At 45.6% G+C, this 24,126-nt stretch overlaps 1 protein-coding gene across 2 annotated transcripts in view; it reads left to right on the top strand.

Moving 5' to 3' along the window:
* Positions 1-72: 72 nt before the first annotated feature.
* Positions 73-24,126, top strand: part of PLPPR2 (phospholipid phosphatase related 2) — a 50,321-nt gene continuing 26,267 nt past the window's right edge. Inside the window, exon 1 of one of the 2 annotated variants that reach the window (XM_039336480.1) lies at positions 73-1,474. The gene's annotated coding sequence lies outside the window, so the exon portion shown is untranslated. Of the gene's footprint in view, positions 1,475-8,821; positions 9,340-24,126 lie in introns of those variants that run through there. The other variant, XM_039336481.1, reaches the window with a different exon arrangement.

Below are 24,126 nucleotides of genomic sequence, written 5' to 3' on the forward strand. Positions count from 1 at the left end.
ACGCACGTGACACATGCAAAGGACCCGATTGGATAGACATGATGCTCTATCCTGATTGGCCAAACCCGCCCCTGTGACTTTTAGACCCGGAAATCGGTCCTCTGTACAGAAAAAAAATTTTTACAGTCGCGCGGGGGGCGCGAAATGTTTTCTTCTTCCTAGGGGGGCATGACAGAAAATAATTGAGAAGCACTGATTTAATGGATGAAGAGGATATAACCAACACTAAGTAAATGGACAAGATTATATTTTTACAGGAGGTGCTTTAAAGAGAAATTGATAATTAGGAAGAAACTTTTTAAAATGACAAATCTTTTAAAAAGTATTTATTTAAATTAACAACATAAATTAAAATTAATAGCTTTCATAATTTACAAGATTCATAATTATTGTTGCTATTATTCTTATTAATTAATGTATATATAAGCTTTACAGATAATCCTTCCTTATCCATAATGTTTTTCAAGAAGACCATACTTTAGTACACCATTTTTCAATTGTTAAATTAATTAGGAAGTTCCTACTTCCAGTAGTTCCTAACTGCCAAAAGTAAGAATATAATAAGCTATCCTATTGTAAATAATTTTGCACTAACTCCTTTGAAAGTATACAAGAATCTCAATTCTGCAACACATTCCCCTGATAAAGGAGAATATTTATAGCTCAGAGTTGAAATGAGGGGTCCTTGGTGCTCTCTGAGCTTGCTTATTTTCTTTCAGACGTTTCATTACCCAAATTAGGTAACATTATCAGTGCCAGTGGCAATAATGTACTGTCTTCCATGGAATTCTTGTATAGAAACTGAAATGTGGATTTAGACAATAGACAATTTATTTTGGCAACAAATGTTTGCAATACTATAGCAAATTATTGTAAAATAGCTCTTAATCTATGAAGGACATACGTACAGTTTTTTTTTCTTTTGCCAATTGGGCCTGCAATATGCTGATGTCATCAATTATTTATATTATCTGTTTTTATAAAATCCTTGGGAAGTAAAAGCATTTGGCGTATAGATCTAACTATAGATCTATAGTAAAATTTCTTTTTATATCCATAGTCTTGGATATTGAATCTTCCCATATAAATGAAAGAATATGTCTCAAATGTGATATTTGATAATGTAATTTTTAAAACAGAATTTCCCATCCTGCTTGATTTTTTAAAATAATATTTCTATGAATTCTTAATATTTTATTAAAATAAAAAAATCATTTTCCTTCGTCATTTTCCTTTCCTTTGCACTTTGCCATACCTTTAATGTTGTCTGCCATTTCAGTTTGAAGCATTTATTTAGAAATCTTAGTAGCAGCACTTCATATTGTATTCATTCAGAAATTAAAAGAATAAAGAGATAAACTCTATTTACTTTATTTGCAGAATATATGCTATTAACCTTTTCTCAAGTTCTAATTATTCAGCAAAATACATTAGGATGGAATTGGAAGAATAAGCTGAAATATCAGGAATAACAGTGAGTTTTCAAAAGACATAATTTATGTTTTTCCTTCTCCAAATGATATCTAATATATTTAATATAACAATTTTATTTCCGTTTTGAAGATTTTTTAAAAATGAAAAAATGGAATATGACATTTTTAAATATTTGTATCAACGCTGTGACAATTAGGAAATTTCAACCATTTTACCTTTTGCTTTCATTGTGCTTTTTCTGCTGTTTGAGATTTCAGATTTAGAAGGGGGGATGGGAATGCTCGAGTATTTTCAGTTAGCCATAACAATTGCAGCTGTGTGTGAATTCAAGGTCAATGTTAGATAAAGTTTTGGTGGGTTGAGAATTTGGGAGGAGAGCCAGCGTTTTGGAATAATTGGTGAATGTGATTTATGACAGCCTTTCTGGAGTGGGAATTAAAACTTGTTACTTTGTATCTGGGGGGAAGGAACTTCAGTCTTGGGTTCAACTATGTAAGTGCTGATACTTTGTTTCCTGAATAAAATGTTCTTTAACGATGAAATCTTTGCCTTGAAGTTCTTTTAATTGGTTTCATCTATTGCAGACATGTCAAACACAAGGCCTGGAGGCCGGATGCGGCCTGCGAAGTGATTTCATGTGGCCCGCGAAGCCATCCTGGAAACAATGAGGGAATGGCCTGCACTGCCTTGGCTCTGGCCCAGGCCGGCCAGCCGGGAGCCAATGTACAATTTTGTGGTGGCCATCTATGCTGAAACGCATTCAGTCTCCCTCTGACTTTGCCCTGGTACCCATCATGAACAATCTGGCTAAGAAAAGCAAGCACAGCAGCAGCAGCCTTGAGGAGGAGATAAGTGCAGCTGGGCACCCCCTTGGGGAAGTAGGGCTGAGCTTGGTGCCATGGGTGCTCAAGGGCCAGGCTGGGCATTTGACCTCTGCTGCCCAGGGCTCCGGGCAACCCACACCACCATTTAGCCCCCTCCATGGCCTGAGAGGAACAGTGAGGCTCCTCCAGTGGAACATGCCTTGGCACTTGCCCTGGTCCCACCCCCTTCTGCCAGAAACCCTCAGTTGTGTCCCACTCCTCAGATGTGTCCCACTCCTGCATAGGCACCATTGACGCAAACAATGTAGAGCTGGCCATGCCCAGCCAGTAAGCCACACCCACTCCCTCCACGCCCACCCAGTAGGCTGCACCCACCCTGGCCACACCCACCCGGCCCCCCAAGGGCAACTGCAATGCTGATGTGGCCCTCAGTGAAATTGAGTTTGACACCCCTGATCTATCGGAACCATGACAGTAACCCAAGAGTCACTTTTTCTTTAATTTTACGGGTTCCTGAGCTCCAGTCACCTACCCAAAGCAGAGAGGAGGTTGACAACGAGTCAGGGAAGATCCCAAAATGGAGAAGAAAGAGGAACCTGTCACCAGCACTACAACCACAGCTACTATATTGGGAGATGGAGCGCAAGCCATCACACTGATAGAGAGTGTGGTTTCTGAGACTCCAGCAGCAAGGGCGAGGCGAAAGACCCAAGAGCACATCTTGTCATTGGAATGGACCTTGCCTAGTGGAGACTCATGGCGTTCAGAGACAGCCCAGCTGAAGAAAAGTTCTTCAAAGGCCGCTGAAGTTGAATTTCCATTGATTGCCTCCCAGGAGTCATGCTCTCCTGATCATAGAGCAGCTAAGCAGGTGGTGCCATTGGATGAGTTGGGTGAGTGGAAGTATCTGACAGCAATCCAAAGCCAGTCAGTCCAACGTTTGAGGGAGAAATTCGAAGGCCTAGACGTGGGAAGCAAGGAGCCAGTCACCCGCCCATTGTTGACCAGCGAGCGAGATGACAGGTGCCTCTGAAACCATTCCCAGTCCAGGAGAAGCCCCAGTCCCATTGGTGGGGTCGGGGCCACTTCCCCGTGACCGAAGCCACCAGCTTTAACCTCAAGTCCAGTGCGGAGGAGAAGCCCAGATCGTAGGTAGCAGCATGTCAGCCCCAACCATTGTCGGCAGTCGCTGAGCCCTGACCACCATCGGCAACATGACAGCCCAAAGTGTCGAGAGCGGTATGTTAGCCCCGAGCGGCAGCGCCCAAATGCGAGCCCTGACCAGTACCCACGCCACTGTAGCCCAGACTATCACCGTTGGCCCAGGACAGCTCGTACCATCGCTATCACCATCAAAGCCCTGAGCCTCGCCATCGGCAACACAGCCCTGAATACTGTCACCAATGCTACACCAGCCCAGGGCCCATGCCAAGGTTTGATCAGGCAGAGGCATTCAATATGGCCTGATGCAACAGTATGGATGGCTGCACACCTTGCTAGACAGGCAGCAACTGTTACACCCCCACCCTTTAAACCCACTTTTGACGGAGACTCTGAGAAGCTAACTTTCTTTTTGAACCAAGTGTGTTCCTATATGAACCAAAATGCCGGACTCTGCCACGATGGTCAATGTAATAGTGGCAAACCTGGAGGGGGGGCATCAGAGTGGCTGAATAGCTTGCACAACAAACAGGCACCAGAGCTATGGGATTACAACCTGTTCATCCAAGGGCTAAGAGCCAGGTTCGAGGATGAATCCATAGCTCTGCAGGTAGACATTCATGAAGTGAAACAGGCAGGTAGACCAGTGGAGGAATATGTGCGTGAATTCTGGAGAGTCACAGATCGTATTGAGTGGTGGCCAGAACAATCCCTGGTGCACCATTTCAAAAATGGCCTGGACCCCCATCTGTTCCAAGCCTGTATCTATTGTGGAATTCCTGACCAACTGCAAGAGTGGTACCGGATGGCAGTAAAGATGAACATCGATCTGACCCGCTATAAGAAGCCAACAACTCCTGCACCGGGACCGAGGCCAGAACTGGTGAGATGACCACCACCTCGACGACCCCAGTGGCAGATGTGGTAGAACCTCCTAGGCCGTCTTCAGCCCCACTGATCAAATATTTTAGATGTGGCCAGCTGGGTCACTGGGCAGCGGCTTGCAGAGAGGCGGCTCAGCCCCATCAGGGAAAACAAAAGTAACCCAGCCATCTGCCAGGGAGAAGTCAAAATGGATCATTGCAGGAACCAGTTGCCCAAGTCGCTCGCCCACTCAAGAGAGAGTTGAAACCCCAGCTGATTCAGGCACCGCATTAGCTCCCTATGACAGCGATGATGAGGGAGAGAATGACCCGATGGTGAGTCGACCTATTCCACCTTTTTCCCTTTCTACCAAACTTATAGTTCCTAAGACAGGAACTCAAATGGACTTATGGGTACTGGTAGACTCGGGGTACTCACGATACATTATCAGCCTGCCAATTGCTCTCAAATTGGGTATTCGGGTGAGGTTACTCTCTAAACCCATGAAGTTTGAATAAGCAGATGGGTCTTTAATGGGAGGACCCTAGTCCTCACCTAACTGAGCCAGTGCGGCTAGAAATAGGTGAACATTGGGAGCTCATCTGAAGCAGTGATTTTAGGCTTAGCTTGGTTGGACAAGTGGAAACCCTTTATCTGGTGGGAAAAGGGGATGAGAACCCTAAGATTGCCCATAGTGCCATCCCCTCCCAGTGCCTCCTTTGACATTAATGGCGAGACGGAGCTGTCAGCCAACACAATAAAAATAGCCACCATCCCCCTGCCTAGAGAGCTACTCATCCCCAGTGAATATTGAGACTTGGCAGAAGTGTTTAGTGAAAAGGAATGCAATGTCCACCCCACAGACCAAATGACTGTGCCATTGAGATTTTACTGGGAGCCAAGTTACCAAAGCCGAAAATGTATGTTATGACCCCCTTCGAGGTGGAGGAGTTTGCGGCGATACATTGACAAGAATTTGGCCAGAGGATTCATTGAGCCGGCAAAATCCCAAGTAGCAGCCCCAGTACTATTCAAAGAAAAGAAATATGGGTTGCTCCACCTCTGCATTGATTATAAGGGGCTCAACTGTGTGTGTGTGGAAAACATGTACCCCCTCCCTCTACTGAAGGATTTGTTAACCCATCTGGCGATGGGGTGAATTTTTACCAAATTAGATCTGAGAGAGGTGTATTACCACGTGAGAATAAGAGAAGGCGATGAATGGAAAACTGCTTTTAACAGCCCTTTGGGCAGCTATAAGTTCAAAGTTATGCCATTTGGATTACCAGGGGCTCCTGCTGTGTTCATGCAGCTGATTAACCAGGTGCTACAATGATCATTTGTACAAAAGTGTTTTGGTGTATCTTGATGACATCTTAATCTATACTGAGACTATGGCAGACCATGTATGTTTAGTGCGAGAGGTGTTGAAAAAACTGCTAAGCGCTAAACTCTACATCAAACTGTCAAAGTGCGAATTTCATCAGACACGTTTGGATTATTTGGACTATAGGATTTCCAATGAGGGCATTGAGATGGCTCCAGCCAAAGTGAAAGCTGTAATTTAATCGCAGCCTCCCAAAACTGGAAAACAGCTACAAAGCTTGCTGGGGTTTGCCAATTTCTACCATCAATTCATCCCATTATTTGCTGAGATTGCTTTACCCCTGACAGAGCTGTTAAAAACTGGCAAAGATGGGGGAAAAACCATGACTTGGTCAGTCACTACAATGGACTATGGAACGCCAAACCGCTTTTGAGAATTTAAAGATACTATTTGCTGCTGAACCAAGTCTTAAAGCACCCCTACCCAGAGGAACCATTTGTTATTCAAGCCGAGGCCAGCAATGTGGCTGTAGGAGCAGTACTTTTGCAGAGAAATCGTGACAGGATTTTACAACCCTGTGCTTACACTTCAAAAAAGTTCACTGACACTGAACGAAGATGGGTTGTTTGGGAGAAAGAAGTCTTTGCAATTTGATGAGCTTTGTTGATGTGGCGTCATTACCTAGAGGGGAGCAAGGTGCCTTTTGAAGTATGGACTGATCACAAAAACTTAGAGGCATTGGAAACTCCCCGTAAACTATCTCCCAAACAAGTACGTTGGGCACAATATTTTAATTGTTTTAATTTCACCCTAAAACACATACCAAGTGGGAAGAATTTTCTGGCTGATACCCTATCCAGATTGCCCCAGTGTCAAGACTGCTAACATCGGATGTTCTTGCTTGCCATATATGAAGAAGCAAACCTGTTTTATTTAGCCCGTATAGCATTTCTAGAGTTAAGGCAGATAGTAGTAGTCTAAGGGATGGGAAAGTATGCAAGTTAACCATAACAATGTCTGGGCACAGTGTGGCCAAAGTCAGCTCAGCTGCAACGGGAGGGGCACCTCACACTTCACATTAATTGGAGAATGTGATTGATGACTGTAAAATGAAGGAGTGAGTTATGCTTTGTTACAGATGCTTGGGGGAGGGAGGATTCAGTTTCTGGCTTAACTTTGTTAGTGTCGAAGCTATGCAGAATAATAAAAGATTCTTTTAGAGGAATAAGCCTCAAAATTCTTTGAAAATCTGCTTTCTTTCGGAACCATGTCATCAAGCCAGAAACCACAAACTTTTAAATTCATTTAGGGGTCCCTTACCCCAGTCACTATCCCTAAGCTAACGGGGATAGCTGACAAAGATTTGGGGAAGATCTCGCCATGGAAGAGAAAGAAGTGCCTGAGGCCGGCACCCCCCCCCCAGCCGCAGCTTCTCCAGGAGGAGGTGCAGCAGCAGTTTCTCCAGGAAGGGAAGGGCCAGCTACCCAGACAGTGGAGAAGAAACTCTGGCAAACTCCACAGCTGGGAGCAAGGCCAAAACTATCAGGAGAGCTGATTTGGTTGTCAGACTGGGACAAGCCGAGCGAAGGCTCTGGAAGTTTCCACACAGCCTTGCCAGCAGATGAGCGTGAGTCACGACGAAGGGATGTTTACATATCACCTTCCTCCCAACAATGGAGAGCTGCCTGGCCATCTATCGCTGGAGACTCGGGTGAGTGGAAATACCCACCTGCGGTTTGCAGTGGGTTATTAGAATACCTAGCAGAGAGATTTGAAGAATTAGAAGTGCGAAGCGAAGAGCAACTCCCATTGAGAGAGGCCCCCAGCCCCTTCCTTGCAGATCAATTGGCTTTTCAACCCCTGGGGACCCCTGCCAGAGCCTCTAGCCCCACACAGAGAGGAGACCCCAGCCTGGGGCCCCTGCAGCAAGGTGAAATTGAGCAAATTCCACAGATAAGTGATCAGCCGTCTCCAAGCCTACACCAAATAATAGAGGCCTTGCAACAGCTCGGGCTAGTGCCAAAGCCAGGGGAGCTACAGCCAGTGAGCTTGCAGACGAGGGAGGCCCAACATGTCCAGCAGCCATTGAGGGGCCTACAGCAGCAGAGGGCGTCACCACCCTCTGCAGCCCAACAGCAAGGAAGACTACTACTACCCCCGCTTGCACAACCACCATTGGGAGGCCTGCAGCAGCAGGGGGCACCCCCAGCCCCCACTGGCCAGCAGCAGAGAGCCCAGCAACCATTGGATCAGCAGGCAGGGTGGGACCAACTGCAGCAGGGGGCGCCACGTCGACTACTGAGAGCCCAGCAGCTGTGGGATCAGCATGGCGGGTGGGGCCAACAGCAACTGGGGGCACCACCAGCCCCCGTTGCCCAGCAGCAGAGGGCCCCGCAGCCGTTGGATCAGCAGGCCGGGTGGGGCCAACAGCAACTGGGGGCACCACGTCAACAGCAGAGGGCCCCGAAGCCGTTGGATCAGCAGGCCGGGTGGGGTCAACAGCAACTGGGGGCACCACCAGCCCCCGCTGCCCAGCAGCAGAGGGCCCCGCAGCTGTTGGATCAGCAGGCTGGGTGGGGCCAACAGCAACTGGGGGCACCACCTCAACAGCAGAGAGCCCCGCAGCCGTTGGGTCAGCAGGCCGGGTGGGGCCAACAGCAACTGGGGGCACCACCAGCCCCCGCTGCCCAGCAGCAGAGGGCCCCGCAGCAACGGGATCGACAGGCCGGATGGGGCCTACAGCAACTGGGGGCACCACGTCAACAGCAGAGAGCCCAGCAGCAATGGGATCGACAGGCCGGATGGGGCCAACAGCAACCCGGGTGGGGTCCGCAGCAGCCTGTATTCGCACCACCTTTCAAAGCAACATTCGATGGGGACCCAGAGAAGCTGATTTTTTTCCTCAACCAAGTGCGTTCTCATTTAAATCGCTGGGCCTATCTCTATCCAGAACCAGGGGCCATGGTTGACGTCATTGCGACCAACCTGGAGGGAGAAGCATCTGAATGGCTGAACAATCTATATAGCGAGCAAGCCCCCGAATTGGAAAATACCCATCTCTTTCTCTTAAGACTGAGAGAACGATTTGAAGACCCATCCATCGGCCTCAAAGCAGCAGGACAAATTCACAAAATAAAACAAGCAGGGAGGCCTGCCCTGGAGTACATGCGAGAATTCCGCAAGATAGCAGGTCGAATAGAGGGGTGGCCTGAGCAGTCCCTCATCCATTACTTCATCGAGGGATTAGATGATCACCTCTCTCAGGCTTGCATCTATCGAGAAGTACCTGATCGGCTGCAGGAGTGGTACCAGACGGCCGTGAAGCTGGACGTTAAGCTCTCTTGTTATAAGAAGACTTCCTCTCCTGGAGTTGAACCAATACCAGAACAATCCAGACGATAACCAACCCCCTGGAGACTCTCAACAACTATGCCTACCGAAAGACCCAGACCACCTGTGGGGCCACCGCTTGCATGCTTCCGATGCGGACAACAGGGACATCGAGCAGCGAATTGCCCAGTTGCCTACCCTCAACAGCAGAGCAGACCGAGACCCGCAGCAAAAAAGAAACCTGATCAGCAACCACCCAGAGGGAAATCCAATTGGATCAACCAAGAACTGGCTGCCCAAGTCGCATCCCCTGCGCAGCAGGACACCGGAGCCAAGACTGGATCTGTCCCTGCTCTACCCCCTCTTGACAGCGATGACGAAGGGGAAAACGACCCAATGGTGAGTAGCCAAATCCCGTCTTTTTCCCTAGCTGCCAAACTTATAATCCCTAAATCAGGGGTGCAAATAAACTTAAATGTGCTAATAGACTCTGGATGCACCCGATGTATTATTAGCTTACCCTTTGCTATGAAATTGGGCATACGAGCAAAATCACTCTCCAAATCCATGAGGTTTGAACAGGCTGATGGCTCCCTCATGGGAGGAATTCTCATCACACAGGTAACTGAACCCTTACGCCTAGAGATAGGTGCACACTGGGAGTTTATTCGCTTCCCGGTGGCTCCAAAAATGACTGAGGCGGTGATCCTAGGACTAGCCTGGTTAGACAAATGGAAGCCGTTTATCTGGTGGGAGAAAGGAATGAGAACTATGAGATTACCCGTAGGGCCTGATCCCCCCATTGATTCAACAGATGTTGCTGGGCAATTTAGGCCACCCAATGAGCGAGCGCACATGGCCACCTCGCTACCTCCAGGTGAACCAGTCATCCCCAAGGAATACCGGGACCTGGCGGAGGTGTTCAGTGAAAAAGAATGTGATGCCCTACCCCCTCACAGACCCAATGACTCCTCCATCGAACTGGTGCCCGGAGCCAAACTCCCACGTCCGAGGATGTATGCTATGTCCCCCCTCGAAATGGAGGAGATGCAGCGATATGTGAACAAAAACCTAGCGAGGGGGTTTATCGAACAGGCCAAATCTTCCGTGGGAGCCCCTGTGTTGTTCAAAGAGAAAAAAGATGGGTCTCTTCGTCTCTGCGTAGACTACAAGGGACTCAATGCTGTAAGTGTGGAAAATAAATACCCCCTCCCCCTCCTAAAGGATTTATTGACCCATCTGGCTAAGGGGAGTGTCTTCACTAAGTTAGACCTAAGAGAAGCATACTACCGGGTGAGAATAAGAGAGGGAGACGAGTGGAAAACTGCCTTCAACTGTCCTATGGGGAGCTATCAGTTCAAAGTCATGCCATTCGGACTAAAGGGGGCCCCAGCTGTATTTATGCAGCTGATTAATGAGGTTCTACATGATCACTTGTACAAAGGGGTTTTGGTGTATCTTGATGATATCCTAATATACAGCTCAAATATGACTGATCACATAAAGCTAGTGAGAGAAGTGTTAAAGAAACTATTGAATGTCAAGCTGTATGTCAAATTGTCAAAATGTGAATTTCACCAAACCCAATTAGACTATCATGGCTACCAAATTTCCAATGAGGGTATTGGAATGGATCCAGCCAAGGTAAAAACTATAATCGAATGGCAGCCCCCAAGGACTCGCAAACAGCTCCAGAGCTTTCTGGGTTTTGCCAACTTTTACCATCAATTCATCCCTTCTTTTGCCGAGATTGCCCTACCTCTTACGGAACTACTCAAAACAGGCAAGGGAGGAGGGAAGCCACGACCGGGCCAACCACTAGCATGGACAATGAGCTGTCAAACAGCTTTTGAGAATTTAAAGAGACTATTTGCCGCTGAACCGGTTCTAAAGCACCCCTGCCCAGGGGAACCCTTTGTGATTCAAGCCGATGCCAGCGATGCGGCGGTTGGAGCAGTGTTACTTCAAAAGAACAAAAATGGGATCCTGCAACCCTGTGCCTACACCTCTAAGAAATTCACTGAGAGTGAGCGAAGATGGGCAATCTGGGAGAAAGAGGCCTTTTCAATTGGGTGGGCGCTATTGAACTGGCGACACTAGAAGGGAGCAAGGTGCCATTTGAGGTATGGACAGATCACAAAAACCTGGAGGCACTGAAAACTCCCCGCAACTTGTCACCAAAGCAAGTACAGTGGGCACAGTACTTTAACCGCTTCAACTTCACTCTAAGGTACATACCAGGAGGAAAGAACTTTCTAGCTGATGCGCTATCCCGGTTACCCCAGTACAAAAGCGAACAAGAGCAGGTTAACGAGACAATTATTCCCAATCCACAAACTGCCGTTCATCTTACGCCTCGCGGGGTCCCCAGTCCTGATGACCCTGGAGTGAAAAAAATAAAACGAGAGCTCCTCACTGACCAATGGTTCAAAGATAATCAAGCGTCCCTAACATGCAGAGATGGCTTGGCTTACAAAGGGGGGAAGTTATATTTGCCAGAAGCGCTCCGTCTTAATGCTCTCAAACACAGCCACGATGTAAAGCAGGCTGGACACTTTGGATATTTGAAAACCCTACACCTCACCCGCCGGCAATTCTGGTGGCCGGGGCTGAAAAAGGATGTGGAAAACTATATAAAAAATTGTACTATATGTGCCACAATGAAAAGAATCCCAGGGAAAACCTACAGGTTGCAGCAACCCTTCCCAACCATGGGAAGAAATAGCTATGGACTTCGTAGTAGACCTACCTGAAAGTAGGGGAAGTACTGTCATATGGACTGTAATAGACCTATTCTCGAAGGAAGCTCATTTCATCGCCTGCAAAGGACTTCCATCTGCCCAACGACTGGCCAAATTGTTCCTGAAACATATCTACCGACTGCATGGCGCCCCTAAACGAATAATTTTGGACAGGGGGGTGCAGTTCATTGCAAAATTTTGGAGAAATTTCCTTACATTGATTGGATCATCTCAAGGGTTATCATCTGCTTTTCATCCGGCCACCAATGGGGCCGCAGAAGCCGCTAACAAAATGGTGGAGCAATATCTTAGATGCTACGTCTCTTACCAACAGACGAATTGGACTGATCTCCTCCCTTTTGCAAAGGTGGCGTACAATAATTCTGTGCACAGCAGCACCGGCTACACGCCCTTCAGAGTGGCCATAGGAAAAGAGTTCAGCCCAATACCTGAATATCCTCAGTTGCCCTCCGCTTCCCAGACACTTGATCAGTGGGTGAAGGGGTGGGAAGAAGTTTGGAAAAACACCCGAATTGCTTTGAAAAAGACTTTTGAAACCTATAAGAAGCAGGCTGATAAAAAGAGGGCTCCCCAAAGGACATTTCAAGTTGGAGAAAAGGTCTATCTGTCAACCAAATATCTACGCCTCAAATTGCCTAGCAAGAAACTGGGACCCAAATTCCTGGGGCCTTTCCCCATAGTAAAGATCATCAACCCGGTCACAGTAAAACTAAAACTCCCTAAACTGTTAGGGAAGATTCACCCAGTTTTCCATTGTAGTTTGTTGAAGCCCTATCGGGGCTCCACTTTAAGACCTCCTCCAAAGAAGGCACCTGGGCCCCTCGTAGTGGCAGGACAGACCCACTATGAGGTGAAACGTATTCTTGATTCCAGAATCTTTAGAGGGAAATTACAGTACTTAGTACAATGGAAGGGATACCCGTTGTCTGAAGCCACCTGGGTGAAGTCCAGTGAAGTGAAAGCTGACAGATTAGTCAAAAAGTTTCATGTTAAACACCCCAACAAACAGAAAAATAACCCTTAATCTATACTTATGTTTATATTCCAGGGTTTGTCCTTTTTGTAAGGAGGGCCGGATGTCAAGACTGCTAACATCGGATGTTCTTGCTTGCCATATATGAAGAAGCAAACCTGTTTTATTTAGCCCGTGTAGCATTTCTAGAGTTAAGGCAGATAGTAGTAGTCTAAGGGATGGGAAAGTATGCAAGTTAACCATAACAATGTCTGGGCACAGTGTGGCCAAGGTCAGCTCAGCTGCAACGGGAGGGGCATCTCACACTTCACATTAATTGGAGAATGTGATTGATGACTGTAAAATGAAGGAGTGAGTTATGCTTTGTTACAGATGCTTGGGGGAGGGAGGATTCAGTTTCTGGCTTAACTTTGTTAGTGCTGAAGCTATGCAGAATAATAAAAGATTCTTTTAGAGGAATAAGCCTCAAAATTCTTTGAAAATCTGCTTTCTTTCGGAACCATGTCACCCAGTATAAAAGCCAGCACGAGCAAATAATAGGTTCTATCATGTCCGCATCACAGATTATCTCTCAAATAAACCCGCAGAACCCCCAATCTATTAAGACTCCTAACCCTGACGATCCCATAACAAAGAAGTTGAAACAAGAATAATGATCAATTGGTTAAGGACAATCAAAGTATCCTTACACATAGAGATGGGTTGGCTTACAAAGGGGGAAAATTATATCTGCCTGAATCACTCAGGCTCCAAACGCTCCAGCACAGCCATGATGTCAAACAGGCTGGTCACTTTGGGAATTGAAACTTGTTACTTTGTATCTGGGGGGAGAGAACCTAAGTCTTGGGTTCAAGTATGTAAGTGCCGATACTTTGTTTCCTGAATAAAATGTTCTTTAAGGAAAAAATCTTTGCCTTGAAGTTCTTTTAAGTGATTTCATCTATCGGAACCATGACAATTTGAACACTGAACTGCACCAGTGGGAATGATGAATCCTTCAAAACATTTTTTTTAAATTAAAATGTAAAATACTTCAAAACTGAGACCTGTGCTTGAAAGTACAATTTGTTTCACTGGAATATTCATTGTTAACAAGAAGTATGCACTTTAATTCTAGCTGGGAATTTTTGAAAGGCACCAGATTAGGGAAAGACCTTTCAGTAAACCTTTTCACACAAATCTTCAATAGTTTATTTTACAAAGTACTCCTCAAGAATACAATGCAAGTGGGGTATGTAGCTACACTGGACCTGAATATACAGTTTACTGATTTGTGGTGATGATGTGGCTTTTTTGGAGGAGCAGGTTTCCTAACCTTGTCCAAGGAATGTTATTGAATTATGCTTTTTCTCTTTATGCATAGACCCCATTTTCACTTGGAATGGCACGACTATATGAAATTTACAGCATATTCATTTTTGCTGTGTATTTTGGAGATTGGTAGCATCTTCTCCTTCTTAAAATCCCACTCCTGGCCTCTTCAGGGGGAAATGTTTGTCCTCAGACCTCATGCTAACTAAATCTTTTCTCATATCTAGCTCTGGCCATGGTTTGCTGTGATCTTGGAACTGCCCCTGCAACAAACTGCGTATCCTTGCATGCATGCAAGTGCCTATTTCAAGAACATTTCATTGGTTTTCATTTTGGTTGTTGTTGTTTTACTACCTTGTGTAATCTCCCAACACACACTCACTTGATTCATTCCAGCACCATAGAATAACTTCTAAACATTGAAGAGCTACAAAGTGGAATCTGTCTCCCAGAGCGCTTCTAAGAACATTATTTTAACCTATAGGTTATTCATGATTCAAAGAGAGATTTTCTGCACTGACTGAAGCCTAGTTTGATTTTTCTGCTTGGCCATTTTTCACATTTCCATAATAATCTTTCTCTGGATTAGGTTTTCAATTGTGGTAGTCATGAGGTTCTCTTTTAACTTGCACCATCTATTTTGAAACCCCACTCTGAAGAATTTACCCAGTATTTTCACCATGAAATTACTGCAAAACACCGAGGAAATCTTTAGAATTTTAGATGTGGCTTACGACCTTTCTACTTGATCTGTTAATTATAGGATGATTTATTTTACATAAGAAAAGATGGGGAAACTGTTTTTTTTTTTTAAATAAATAAATTCTGCCATACACATATGTCTTTTTCCTGGCAATCAAACTCTTTAGTACTACCATTACTATAGCTATAGAACAATGTTGATTTTAAGATTGTTAGTGTATATATACACAAATACATATACCTAATTTATCAGAATCAGCTAAGTGGCAATTAACATTTGTTAATCCTCTGGAACTGTTACATTAACTGCCTTTGAAACCCTCATAGCTTTGAACATATTGGACAAAGTTATTTTTAGAGACAAAGTCAACAGTAGAGTTTTTCAACAATTAAAAAAAAGAATAAAGATTTGAAGAATAGATTTTTCTATTTTACAAACTCAGTTTTTTGAAAATGTTAAAATTTTTAATAATTAAAAAGAGATTTTGAGTCAGTTTTTATTATTTACTCCTGGCAACTGCCTGGACAAGACTGTAAGGACCCACCCCACTTTGCATCTTAAGAAGACAGAACTCTTGGAATAATTCTTCCAACAGGCATCCTTTATTAAGAGAAAATGGTTGCAGGCGTTCTAGACAGGACTTGGGGTCCAAGCTGTCCCATTCAAGGTTTGTGTCAGAATCCAATTATATTTCATCTTTAAATTATCAAATATAGAAACTCCCAATTCTGCCTTCTCTGGATTCTGCCATAAGAGGGAGAGAAGGGGGAGAACAAAGGGGCTTTATGGCCCTCACTTCCTTCTTTACACTTCAAAGAGCTGAATGCTGAATGTGTGTTTATTGTAACCTCGAAGCGTTAACATACCAAAGGAGGGTAGTTGCCTTTCATGTAGTTATCTGAAGTCTCCATCCAGACGGAAGAAAGAAGAAAGGGGGTGGAATTGTGATACTTGAAACTATCACTGGAAGGGGGGTTGATTGGGTGGGACTACTGGGGAACCCCTTAAAACCTTGAATGGAAGAGCTTGAACCCCAAGTCCTGTCTAGCATGCCTGCAACCATTTTCTCTTAATAAAGGATTCCTGTTGGAAGAATTATTCCAAGAGTTCTGTCTTCTTAAGATGCAAAGTGGGGTGGGTCCTTACAGTCTTGTCCAGGCAGTTGCCAGGAGTAAATAATAAAAACATTAGACAGGACTTGCAAAATTAATCCACCTGGAAGGGAGACCCTTGCCGGGGGATTTTGCAAAAAATTTACCATGTCAGACAATGGAGAGAAAGAGAGGGGGAAAACTCCCTGGAAAGAGAGCCGCTGACCCAGTTGGAACCTTGCCAGATGTTGGGATCTGAGAGGTCAGATTCCTCGGGAGAAGAAGTGGTGGAGACACAGGACCACAAGCCTCGCTGGTCGATGAACGTTGGAAAGAAAAGTGAGTGGAGAAAGGAATCAAGAAAGGTGACCCTGAGACGGGGGACCAAGCAACCAGAATGGAAGCAGGAGATGGAGAAATCCCTGCACGCAAGTGAAGAGGGAGGAAGCTGGGTACCGTACTCAGACTGGATCCTAGAGAAAGCTATTGACCTGATGAAGAGAACTCTCAGCTCCCTAGGAGAGGAGAATACTGAGCCCTACGGCCGCCCCAGTTCCTGGAGCCACAAAGGGAGAGACACCGAGGGGGACGTGGAACCTGCAACCCCAGGGACATCTACTGATCCAGGAGCCCCCACCCCCTACCGGACCACAGATGGCAATCTGGACGGAAGACACTACCACCCACAACGGAGGCACCGATCCATTCCAAGACGTCCACCGTTGGAGGTGAAATTCAAAGGGGAGCCAACACGCTTGGGGTTTTTCCTAACCCAAGTACTCAGCTACATGGAGGAATATGGGCAGGATATTCCCAGCGACAAAGCCCGCATCCGGATCGTGCAATCTGCCCTGGATGGACCAGCTGCGGATTGGGTAGTGAACTTGCATGACTCCAATGCCCCAGAACTCAGTAACTTCAACCGTTTCATGTCCTCTTTGAGAAGACGATTTGAAGACCCCCTGGCTGATCGCAAAGCCCGTGAAAGAATAACAACGATGAGGCAAGGCAAATGCCCAGTGGCCGAGTATACACAAGAATTAGAAAAGCACTAGATGAAGCTAGGCAGGCATACAAAGCACAAGCTGTTAAAAAAAGGGTTGAGCCTACACCATTCATTATAGGTGAAATGGTGTACTTATCTACAAAATACCTAAAGTCCCTACAACCCTGTAAAAAACTTGGACCAAAATATATAGGGCCTTTTCCAATTAAAAGAATCATAAACCCAGTAACAGTAGAATTAGAATTACCAAAAAATCTCAGGCAAATACACTGAGATTTCAGCAGCTTGCTGAAAAGAGAGCATCAGTCAGCTTTAGGGCCAAAAATCCCCCCCCCCACCACCTCCAATCATGGTGGAGGGCAAACAACACTTCGAAATAAAGGAAATCCTAGACTCTAGGAGATATCATGGAGCGACTCAGTACCTAGTTGCCTGGAAACACCTCCCTGCCTCACAAAACGAGTGGGTCCATAAACGTGATGTCAGAGCCCCGAAGCTTTTAAAGAAGTTTCACACAGAATATCCTAACAAGCCTAACTTTTATACCTGTTTTGTTTTCTTTCAGGTGGATCTGTCTTATTTTTGAGGGGCAGGATGTCAGAATCCAATTATATTTCATCTCTAGTTATCAACTAAAGAAACCCCACTTCTGCCTTCCCTGGATTCTGTCATATGATGAAGGGAAGAGGGTGAACAAAGGGGCTTTATGGCTCTCACTTCCTTCAGTATACTTCAAAGAGACTGAATGTGGATAGCCCCAAAAGGCCTAATCATAACAAAGGGGGCTATTACCTTTCATGTAGTTTACTCTGAAGTCTCCATCCAGCCGGCAGTAAGGAAAAGGGGGTGGGAATGTAATGCCTGAGACTGTCGCTGGAAGTAGGGGGTGATTGGGTGAGGCTACTGGGAAACCCCTTCAAACTGTAAGGACCCACCCCACTTTGCATCTTAAGAAGACAGAACTCTTGGAATAATTCTTCCAACAGGAATCCTTTATTAAGAGAAAATGGTTGCAGGCATGCTAGACAGGACTTGGGGTTCAAGCTCTTCCATTCAAGGTTTTAAGGGGTTCCCCAGTAGTTCCCAAGTTTAGTCTTCCACCATGAAAGGCAACTACCCTCCTTTGGTATGTTAACGCTTCGAGGTTACAATAAACACACATTCAGCATTCAGCTCTTTGAAGTGTAAAGAAGGAAGTGAGGGCCATAAAGCCCCTTTGTTCTCCCCTTTCTCTCCCTCTTATGGCAGAATCCAGAGAAGGCAGAATTGGGAGTTTCTATATTTGATAATTTAAAGATGAAATATAATTGGATTCTGACATCCGGCCCCTCTTAACAATAAGAGAGATCCACCTGAAAGAAAACACAAGTATAAAATTTAGTCAGGCTTGTTAGGATACTCTGTGTGAAACTTCTTCAATAGCTTCGGGGCTCTGACATGACGTTTATGGACCCACTCATTTTGTGAGGGAGGTAGGTGTTTCCAGGCAACTAGGTACTGAGTTGCCCCATGATATCTCCTAGAATCAAGGATTTCCTTTATTTCGAAGTGTTGTTCACCCTCCACCATGAGTGGAGGTGGTGGTGGGGGGATTTTTGGCCGTAGATGTGACTGATGCTCTCTTTTCAGCAAGCTGCAATGAAAAATTGGGTGTATTTGCCTGAGGTTTTTGGGTAATTCTAATTCTACTGTTACTGGATTTATGATCCTTTTAATTGGAAAAGGTCCTATATATTTTGGTCCAAGTTTTTTACAGGGCTGTAGGGACTTTAGGTATTTTGTAGATAAGTACACCATTTCTCCTATAATGAATGGTGTAGGCTCAACCCTTTTTTTATCGGCTTGTGCTTTGTATGCCCGCCTAGCTTCATCTAGTGATTTTCTGACTATTGGCCAGGTGTTTTGTAGGTTTTCCATCCATTCTTTCAGTGAAGGGATCGTTGGTTCTTTTGGGGTTAACTCTGGCATAGGGTTGAAACTTTGGCCGTTGGCTATTTGAAAAGGAGTGTAGCCTGTGCTGGAGTGGACTGCATTATTGTAGGCAACTTCTGCAAAAGGAAGTAAGTCCGTCCAATCACTCTGTTGGAAATTTAAAAAACATCTCAAAATTGCTCAAGTACCGACTGGCAGCGTTCCGCTTGTCCATCTCCTTGAGGGTGGTGGCTAGATGTCAATCCCTGAGTGGTCCCTAAGAGGGATAAAAATTCCTTCCAAAATGCAGACGTAAATTGCACTCCCCTATCAGAGATGATGCGTTGGGGTGCCCCGTGCAATCTGTAAATGTGCTGGATGAAAAGTTTTGCTAAGGCCTTTGCAGTGGGAATTTTTTGGCAAGGGATAAAGTGCACCTGTTTGGAAAATAGGTCCGTGACTGTCCAGATAACAGTATTCCCATTGCTTTCTGGCAATTCCACTATAAAATCCATGGCTATTTCCCTCCAGGGGGCTGAGGGACTTGCCACTGGTTGTAATAGCCCTGGCGATTTCCCTTGCAACCTCTTTGCTGATGCACAGGTTGGGCAGCTGGCAACATAACTTTCTATGTCCTTTTTTATTGATGGCCACCAAAATTGCCGTTTAATTAAGTGTAAAGTTTTTACAAATCCAAAATGCCCTGCTGATTTTGTGTCATGGCAAAGTTGCATGAAAGTTAGTCTTTGAGTTGTTGGTATATATAACTTTTCCCCTACCCAAGGCAATCCGTCTCTCATTGTGCACACATGTTTGTTTTTCTGGAACCAATCATCTGTTTCCAAACTTTTTCTGAATTCAATCCCAGTTTGGCTGTCCAGTTGTGGTTTTATTTTGGCTTGGGTTCTTGTGGTTACTGGTGCTGCCAGTTGTGACTCTGCCATTATTGGTCTAGAGTCTGTGGTTTGTGCGCTGTTATATTGGGCATGCGAGATAGTGCATCTGCCAGGAAGTTCTTTCTCCTGGTAAATGTTTGAGCTTAAATTGGAATTGGTGAAAATGCTGGGACCAGCGGGCTTGTTTGGGATTGAGTTTCCTGGAGTTTTCAGGGCTTCCAAATTTTTGTGATCAGTCCACACCTGGAAGGGGATTTTGTTGCCTTCCAGGAACTGTCGCCACGTGAGTAATGCCCAACGTATCCCATAAGCCTCCTTCTCCCATACGGGCCAGCGCTGTTCTGTTTCCGTGAGTTTCTTAGATGTATATGCACAGGGTTGCAATACTGCATCATCATTTTCTTGTAATAGCACAGCCCCCACTGCCACATCACTTGCATCTGCCTGTATTATGAAGGGCTTATCCATGTCTGGGTGCCTTAGTACTGGTTCGGCAGAAAAAAGTCTCTTTAGTCTCTCAAAACGCTGCTTGGCACTCCATTGTCCATGTTAGTGGCTGGCTAGGTTTTACTGAGGATGTTCCCTTCGTTTTTAGTAAGTTAGTGAGGGGCAAGGCTATCTGTGCAAATGAGGGGATGAATTGGCGGTAAAAATTTGCAAAGCCCAGGAAACTTTGTAGTTGCTTTCTTGTGCGGGGTGGTGCCCAATTCTAGTACTGCTTCTGACCTTCTCTGGGTCCATTTCAATGCCCTGTGGGGATATGCGATAGCCTAGGTAGTCTATCCTTTCCTGTGGAATTCGCATTTTGAGAGTTTGGCATATAGGTGAGCGGCTCACAGCTTCTTTAAAACCGCTCTGACAAGTTTGACGTGTTCTTCTTTTGTTTCAGTAAAGATAAGAATGTCGTCCAAGTAAACAAGGACCCCCTTAAATAGGTGCTCCCTTAGAACGTCATTGATTAATTGCATAAAGACTGCAGGGGCCCCTTGTAATCCAAATGGCAAGACTTTGAATTGATAGCACCCCATGGGGCAGTTAAATGCAGTCTTCCATTCGTCCCCTTCCTTGATTCTCACGCGAGGTGTTTAGTTTAAGCTTTCCCTTAGGTCTAGTTTAGAAAAAAATTTCCCTTTCGATAGGTGTGACAGCATGTCTTTCATGAGGTGGCAGCGGTATAGGTTGCTTTCACTGATTGTATTCAGGGCCTCTATAATCCACGCATAAACGTAAAGAGCCATCCTTCCTTCTCTGCTAAAAAGGACCGGGGCAGCCACTTTAGGCGTGGCTGGCTCAATGAAACCTCTCTCCAGGTTTTTTTTTATAAATCTTTCCATTTCCTCCTTCTCCTTTGGGCTCATGGAGTATAATCTGGGCTTCGGGAGTTTTGCCCCAGGCTTGAATTCAATGGTACAGTCTGTGGGTCGGTGGGGGGGAAGCTCATTCGCCCTCTCCTCACTGAAGACTTCAGCAAGGTCCCTATATTCCTCTGGTATTTCTGTTAATCTTTTTTCCTCTCCTATGGATGCTTTTTCTATTCTTGATTCTGGTAGCCTCTCTTGGGGTTTTAAGTCCATAGGGTCCCCCTTCGGGAATTTGGTTTCTGTCGTCCTCCAATTTACCCAGGGGTTCCATTTTTTCAACCATTCCATCCCTAGAATCATTGGGCATTCCATGCCTGGGGTCACCACAAACGTTATGTCCTCTTCATGTTTGCCCAGGGAGAGGTGTATTGGTAGAGTGGCTAGGGTAGCTGGAACCCCCCCTGCTATGGATCCATCTAACTGGCCAAATGAGATTGGTTGTTCCAGTCTCCTCGATGGGATGCCCAGATTACCCACTAGTGTTGGGCTAATGAGTCAGCGGGTGCAGCCAGAGTCTATTAAGGCTTTCACCTTCACAGCTTCGGGCATGGGGGGACTTAATATAGTCAGTGTCTTGAGGATGGGTGTGATGTGTCCACTTACCAGGGGTTCGCCCTCTGAGCTGTCATCTGAGGCATCCACCAGCCCTGTGATGTAGGCTGGAGTTCTTTCCCCTTGGTGAGCAGAAGTGGGGGTTCCGCAATTTCCATCATTCTCATGGCAGTTTCGTTTGGCTTAGCTGAAGACTTTCCGGATTTGTTTGATTGGGATCTGTCTGGTTGTTGCTGGGCGCCTTTGAGGCGCATCTACACTCGATGCCGCTTCTCTTACCGCTCTTGAAACCCATATTGCTTTCTTGGCTGTATCCGATGATTTCACCGGTTGGTGTGTCAGCTCAGGCGGGGGGCGGCTCCATTGGGGTTTCTCGGCGGTGCCTCTTCAATATGTCGATCTCTGCTTCCTCTGCCAAGACATACCATTCCTCAAGTCGATGTGGGTCCCCTCGGGGCAGGCAAGCATCATATAGATCATAGTTTAGTCCGGCTTTGAAGTGGCCAAGGAGGATGTCTTCTGGCCAATTCAGTTTGCTGGCAATGGCCCGGAATTCTTGTGTATACTCGGCCACTGGGCATTTGCCTTGCCTCATCATTGTTATTCTTTCACGGGCTTTGCGATCAGCCAGGGGGTCTTCAAATCGTCTTCTCAAAGAGGACATGAAACGGTTGAAGTTACTGAGTTCTGGGGCATTGGAGTCATGCAAGTTCACTAACCAATCCGCAGCTGGTCCATCCAGGGCAGATTGCACGATCCGGATGCGGGCTTTGTCGCTGGGGATGTCCCGCCCATATTCCTCCATGTAGCTGAGGACTTGGGTTAGGAAAAAACCCAAGTGTGTTGGCTCCCTTTTGAATTTCACCTCCAACGGCGGACCTCTTGGAATGGATCGGTGCCTCCGTTGTTGCTGGTAGTGTCTTCCGTCCAGATCTCCATCTGTGGTTCGGTGGATCGGTGCCTCCGTTGTGGGTGGTAGTGTCTTCCGTCCAGATTGCCATCTGTGGTCCGGTAGGGGGTGGGGGCTCCTGGATCAGTAGATGTCCCTGGGGTTGCAGGTTCCACGTCCCCCTCGGTGTCTCTCCCTTTGTGTCTCCAGGAACTGGGGCGGCCGTAGGGCTCAGTATTCTCCTCTCCTAGGGAGCTGAGAGTTCTCTTCATCAGGTCAATAGCTTTCTCTAGGATCCAGTCTGAGTACGGTGCCCAGCTTCCTCCCTCTTCACTTGCGTGCAGGGATTTCTCCATCTCCTGCTTCCATTCTGGTTGCTTGGTCCCCCCGTCTCAGGGTCACCTTTCTTGATTCCTTTCTCCACTCACTTTTCTTTCCAACGTTCTTCGACCAGCGAGGCTTGTGGTCCTGTGTCTCCACCACTTCTTCTCCCGAGGAATCTGACCTCTCAGATCCCAACATCTGGCAAGGTTCCAACTGGGTCAGCGGCTCTCTTTCCCGGGAGTTTTCCCCCTCTCTTTCTCCATTGTCTGACATGGTAAATTTTTTGCAAAATCCCCCGGCAAGGGTCTCCCTTCCAGGTGGATTAATTTTGCAAGTCCTGTCTAATGTAAGGACCCACCCCACTTTGCATCTTAAGAAGACAGAACTCTTGGAATAATTCTTCCAACAGGAATCCTTTATTAAGAGAAAATGGTTGCAGGCATGCTAGACAGGACTTGGGTTCAAGCTCTTCCATTCAAGGTTTTAAGGGGTTCCCCAGTAGTCCCACCCAATCAACCCCCCTTCCAGGGATAGTTTCAAGTATCACAATTCCACCCCCTTTCTTCTTTCTTCCGTCTGCATGGGGACTTCAGATAACTACATGAAAGGCAACTACCCTCCTTTTGTATGTTAACGCTTCGAGGTTACAATAAACACACATTCAGCATTCAGCTCTTTGAAGTGTAAAGAAGGAAGTGAGGGCCATAAAGCCCCTTTGTTCTCCCCCTTCTCTCCCTCTTATGGCAGAATCCAGAGAAGGCAGAATTGGGAGTTTTCATATTTATAATTTAAAGATGAAATATATTGCTATTCTGACAAAACCTGATTGGGACGCTTGGATCCCAAGTCCTGTCTAGAACGCCTGCAACCATTTTCTCTTAATAAAGGATGCCTGTTGGAAGAATTATTCCAAGAGTTCTGTCTTCTTAAGATGCAAAGTGGGGTGGGTCCTTACAGTCTTGTCCAGGCAGTTGCCAGGAGTAAATAATAAAAACTGACTCAAAATCTCTTTTTAATTATTAAAAATTTTAACATTTTCAAAAAACTGAGTTTGTAAAATAGAAAAATCTATTCTTCAAATCTTTATTCTTTTTTTTAATTGTTGAAAAACTCTACTGTTGACTTTGTCTCTAAAAATAACTTTGTCCAATATGTTCAAAGCTATGAGGGTTTCAAAGGCAGTTAATGTAACAGTTCCAGAGGATTAACAAATGTTAATTGCCACTTAGCTGATTCTGATAAATTAGGTATATGTATTTGTGTATATATACACTAACAATCTTAAAATCAACATTGTTCTATAGCTATAGTAATGGTAGTACTAAAGAGTTTGATTGCCAGGAAAAAGACATATGTGTATGGCAGAATTTATTTATTTAAAAAAAAAAAACAGTTTCCCCATCTTTT

Source organism: Crotalus tigris, unplaced genomic scaffold (assembly GCF_016545835.1).
Source record: "Crotalus tigris isolate CLP2741 ecotype Arizona unplaced genomic scaffold, ASM1654583v1 scf7180000017666.379230911805:20528666, whole genome shotgun sequence".
Lineage (NCBI taxonomy): Eukaryota > Metazoa > Chordata > Lepidosauria > Squamata > Viperidae > Crotalus > Crotalus tigris.